Raw genomic sequence first — 6,000 nt, forward strand, 5'->3', positions numbered from 1 at the left:
GCGGGATTCAGTTCTTTATAGAGCCAAATTTCTTCTTGAAAAAGGGCAGCACACTAAGATCTGTGCAAATCTAAAACTTAGTCTGCCTCACTTTCACAAGAAGAAATCGGGCTCCGAAAGAGCCAAATGACGCAAGCGGCCACCGCCTTCTGCATTCGGCAGCTTATGATACTGCCGACTGAACATTCCTAGAATCTAGGGCTTCGTATTCATAAAAAAAAGTATTTATGGTTCTATAAAATTGGGTTTGTCCAGGGTGTATAATCTTTGTCAATAAAGTATACATAAATCAATAGTATGGATCCCAAATTCCATAGCTGTCACCTGAGAGGGAATTACTGGATTCATTTCCTGTGTGCATTGTTTAGTTTCAATAAGCTTTTTAGCTATGCTGTTTAGGAAACTTATACCATTGCTGTAAATAATACTTTGCAAATCATGTTTATAAATGAATCCTAAAACTATATATCATGTGCTATCTTTTTTTTTTTTTGTTTGGCTTGTGGCTGACATAAATTTAATAACCATCTGTTCAGTCTCAACCTTTAGAGTGGTAAAACTGTAGAATGAATGCAACTCTGCTTTTATCCTATGTTTTTAATAGCAAGAAGTAAAAGGGACAGTAAGCACCTTGAAATTGTAACATAAAATCTTTAGTTGTGAGTAATGAAACAACTTTGCAATATATTTTCATTATTTATTTTGCCCCCTTCTCATGCAATTTTGCTCTGAAAATAGAGCAATTTATAACTCTCATACCTTGGAATGCACCTCCTGACTTCTCAAGGTTATAACTCTGCTACATATCTGTACCCAATTGGCTTAATCTGTTAACAACAAACTTTATGACCGTGATTAGCCTTGTTGTCTGCAGTCTAAAGCCCAGATTAGCTCCTTCATACAAGGCAAATAGTAGGTGGAGTTTGGCTATTGATAATTGCAGTAGAAAGGATGTTAGTTTGTCTTAACATTAAGACTTGGCTGATATCTTATTCTATAGCAACTCAACAGAAATGTCTTGTAAGGTGTTGCTGTCTCTTTAAAATTATTATTTTTTTCATTTGTGTGAAAACTGTTTCATGAAGGTTTAGAAAGTGAATTTGCTTACATGCACAGCTGTCCTCCACAAAACTGGACAACTAGAAAATTAAAGGGATATGAAACCCAATTTTTTTTCTTTCATGATTCAGATAGAGCAGGCAATTTTAAGCAACTTTCTAATTTACTCCTATTATCAATTTTCTTCTTTCTCTTGGTATCTTTATTTGAGAAGCGGGAATTTAAGCTTAGGAGCCGGCTCATTTTTACATTTAGCCACCAATCATCAAGCATGACTCAGATGCTGAACCAAAAATGGGCCGGCTCCTATGCATCACATTCCTGCTTTTCAAATAAAGATACCAAGAGAATGAAGAAAAATTGATAATAGGAGTAAATTAGAAAGTTGCTTAAATTGCATGCTCGATCCGAATCCTTAAAGACAAAAATTTGGGCTTCATATTTTTAAGAAATTTTTTTATTTTTGTTTTCAAACTTACTTTGTTCTCTTGGTATCATTTATGGGAAGGCCATACCCAAGTAGACTCAGGAGCAACAATGGAGTACTTGAGGCTAGCTGGTGCTTCTTGTCATTGGCTCACCGGATGTGTTCATCTAGCTCACAGTAGTTCTGCTCTGGAGCTGACTTTGCATTAAACCACTTTGTAAGAGTTATATGCACACTTATATGCAAGCAATAATTCAATAAGAAAATTATCTAACACATTAGAGCATATTGTAGTACCCAAAATTCAAAAACAACAAATACCTCACATACAGAACACTTCTGTTATGAAAATGGGGAGTATTGTCTTTTAAATAACAAAAAGGGGATTCTCCTGTTTCAAATGAGGAGGTGTCACAAAGCTAGGTGATTTCCACAGGAATTGCAATTTCTTGTTGCATTTAAATTGCACAACTTTCTTCATATTATGTACTGTGGGTGATGAGTGAGTGGGTATTTTTTTAGTCTAGTCAATTATTTAATTTTTTTTGTTTAAAGGGCTACTTCTGTCATTTCATATATGAATAAAGCAAATTTGATCATAGTAATTTGGAAAGTTATTTCAAATTGTATTCTCTATTTGAATAAGAAAAATGGAAAAGTTATAAAAATTTTACTTTTTAGAAATCGGGTTTCCACAGCTGCACCTCTGAAGAAACATTAAGAGTTGTATCTTGAGAGAAAGTCCATATACAGATTTTGATTGAAGATATGATACAGTCTGGACAAATTTCTGTGATAAGAAAAACAAAAAAATAGTATAAATCTGTATATGTGATTCCTAATAAAATGTTTTCGCATATATTGTAAATAAAATAAATAAATCTGTACTTTATTATTTAGTGTCTCCCTCAAAATCCTACCCTGCAGCATACTACACAGTGATTGTTTATATTTTTCACAGCAAATGAAGAAACTGTAAACATAATTGAGGCTGTTCATGGTATAAGTTCCTAGACTCCAACAAGTACATTTTGCTAACAAAATGGCAGTTTTAAATAAGTTTAAATATTTGAATGAAAATCACCAGTAATTCAATGCTTAAAAGGACATTAAACCCAAAAAATGCATTTCATGATTCAGACAGTGAATACCATTTTTTAAACAACATTCCAGTTTACTTCTATTAACTAATTTGCTTCATTTTTTAGATATCCTTTGTTAAAGAAATAGCAATGCACATGAGTGAGCCAATCACATGAGGCATCTATGTGCAGGCACCAATCAGCAGCTACTGAGCCTATCTAGATATGCTTTTCAGGAAAGAATAGCAAGAGAATGAAGCAAATGAGATGATACAAGTAAATTAGAAAGTTGTTTAACCCCTTAATGACCACAGCACTTTTCCATTTTCTGTCCGTTTGGGACCAAGGCTATTTTTACATTTCTGCGGTGTTTGTGTTTAGCTGTAATTTTCCTCTTACTCATTTACTGTACCCACACATATTATATACCGTTTTTCTCGTCATTAAATGGACTTTCTAAAGATACCATTATTTTCATCATATCTTATAATTTACTATAAAAAAAATATAAAATATGAGGAAAAAATGGAAAAAAAACACACTTTTTCTAACTTTGACCCCCAAAATCTGTTGCACATCTACAACCACCAAAAAACACCCATGCTAAAAAGTTTCTAGATTTTGTCCAGAGTTTAGAAATACCCAATGTTTACTTGTTCTTTGCTTTTTTTGCAAGTTATAGGGCCATAAATATGAGTAGCACTTTGCTATTTCCAAACCATTTTTTTTCAAAATTAGCGCTAGTTACATTGGTACACTGATATCTTTCAGGAATCCCTGAATATCCCTTCATATGTATATAATTTTTTTAGTAGACATCCCAAAGTATTGATCTAGGCCCATTTTGGTATATTTCATGCCACCATTTCACCGCCAAATGCGATCAAATACAAAAAATCGTTCACTTTTTCACAAATATTTTCACAAACTTTTGGTTTCTCACTGAAATTATTTACAAACAGCTTGTGCAATTATGGCATAAATGGTTGAAAAATCTTCTCTGGGATCCCCTTTGTTCAGAAATAGCAGACATATATGGCTTTGGCGTTGCTTTTTGGTAATTAGAAGGCTGCAAAATGCCGCTGCGCACCACACGTGTATTATGCCCAGCAGTGCAGGGGTTAATTAGGGAGCTTGTATGGAGCTTGTAGGGTTAATTTTAGCTTTAGTGTAGTGTAGTAGACAACCCAAAGTATTGATCTAGGCCCATTTTGGTATATTTCATGCCACCATTTCACCGCCAAATGCGATCAAATAAAAAAAAAGTTCCCTTTTTCACAAACTTTAGGTTTCTCACTGAAATTATTTACAAACAGCTTGTGCAATTATGGCATAAAATGGTTGTAAATGCTTCTCTGGGATCCCCTTTGTTCAGAAATAGCAGACATATATGGCTTTGGTGTTGCTTTTTGGTAATTAGAAGGCCGCAAAATGCTACTGCGCACAACACGTGAATTATGCCCAGCAGTGAAAGGGTTAATTAGGTAGCTTGTAGAGAGCTTGCAGGGTTAATTTTAGCTTTAGTGTAGAGCTCAGCCTCCCACCTTAAACATCAGACCCCCTGATCCCTCCCAAACAGCTCTCTTCCCTCCCCCACCCCACAATTGTCCCCGCCATCTTAAGTACTGGCAGAAACTCTGCCAGTACTAAAATAAAAGGTATATTTGGGCTTTTTAGTGTGTTTTTTTTAGCATATTTACATATGCTGCTGTGTAGGATTCCCCCTTAGCCCCCAACCTCACTGATCCCCACCAAACAGCTGTCTAACCCTCCCCCTCTGCCTTAATGGGCGCCATCTTGGGTACTGGCAGCTGTCTGCCATACCCAGTTAAGAAAAAAGTGTTGTGTTTTTTTTAGAAAAAAATCCCTTTTTCTGTAGTGTAGCTTCTCCCCCCACCCCAAGACCAACCCTCCAACCCTCCAAAATCACTTTATTATTTGATTTATCTATTAGTGGCCTTTTGCCCCAACATATGTATTTTTGAACTTTTCTGTAGTATAGCGGTTCCCACCCGCTCCCGCCCGTGCACGCGCGCACCGCGCGTGCCCCCGTCGGCTCCGCCCCCGATCCCGCCCCCTCCTCCTTAAACAGCTCACCGATGGCCGCCCACCCGCCTCCCAAGTCGGCTCCCACCCACCAACGATACCGGCCATCGATGTCCGGTGCAGAGAGGGCCACAGAGTGGCTCTCTCTGCATCGGATGGCCTGTTAAGGTTATTGCAGGATGCCTCCATATCGAGGCATCCCTGCAATAACCGGAAAGCAGCTGGAAGCGATCAGGATCGCTTCCAGCTGCTTTCCACACCGAGGACGTGCAGGGTACGTCCTCAGGCGTTAACTGCCTTTTTTTTGAGGACGTACCCTGCACGTCCTCGGTCATTAAGGGGTTAAAATGGTATTCTCTATCTGAATCGTGAGAGAAAAAAATTGGGTTTAATGTTCCTTTAAAATGACATTAAAGGACAAGTAAACACGGTAGATTTGCATAAACACAAGATAACAAAACAATATAATAGCACTTAGTTTGAACTTCAAATGAATAGATTTATTTTTCCTGACAATTTTGTTATGTCTATTTCCACTCCCTCTGTACCATGTGACAGCCATTGGCCAATCACAAATGCATACACGTACCATGTGACAGCCATCAGCCAATCACAAATGCATACACGTACCATGTGACAGCCATCAGCCAATCACAAATGCATATACGCTTATTCTGTGAATTCTTGCACATGCTCAGTAGGAGCTGGTAACTCAAAAAGTTTAAATATAAAAAGACTGTGCACATTTTTTAATGAAAATTAATTTGAAAGTTTTTTAAATTTGCTGCTCTGATTCATGAAAGTTAATTTTGACCTCTCGCTGGTCCCACCCACTTAAAGGACAGAAAGCAAATTCTGTGGGTTACAGATTTTTTTTGTCTCCTCTAGGGAGTGTGGGAGAAACCATAGTTTTTGCACAAAATCAAGAGGTGTTTAATGTATCTTTAAAGGGACAGTAAATATCCTGAGATACGCCTATTTTTCAATTGTGTATTGTGCAAACGTGTAACTGACAACCTTCATATTTTTAAACTGGTTACGAGTATTTTTTCTTTTTTTTTCTTTCAAAATACCTGATATTTTGCTATGGTAGCAGTGTTTTGCAATATTATATAACAAAGCAACAAATAACGTAGCAAAACACTGCTGCTTAAGAGTACTAAAGACACGTGCACACTCCTGAACTCTTATGAGCCTACCTAGTTTAACTCTTCAATAAAAGATACCAAGAGAACAAAACAAATTTGATGACCAAAGTACATTTCAAAGTTGTTTAAAATTGCATGTTCTATCTGAATCCATGAAAGTTTTTTAATTTTGACGCTTCAGTTATAGTGTATAGGAAGACCACACTCCAGTCTGATAATACTTTTATGTATACATATT

The 6,000-nt window shown here is 36.7% G+C and overlaps 1 protein-coding gene across 3 annotated transcripts in view; it reads left to right on the top strand.

The window, feature by feature from the left end:
* Positions 1 to 6,000, top strand: part of ARHGAP17 (Rho GTPase activating protein 17) — a 272,555-nt gene that overhangs the window by 42,388 nt on the left and 224,167 nt on the right. The window lies entirely within an intron of this gene.

Source organism: Bombina bombina, chromosome 11, assembly GCF_027579735.1.
Source record: "Bombina bombina isolate aBomBom1 chromosome 11, aBomBom1.pri, whole genome shotgun sequence".
NCBI lineage: Eukaryota > Metazoa > Chordata > Amphibia > Anura > Bombinatoridae > Bombina > Bombina bombina.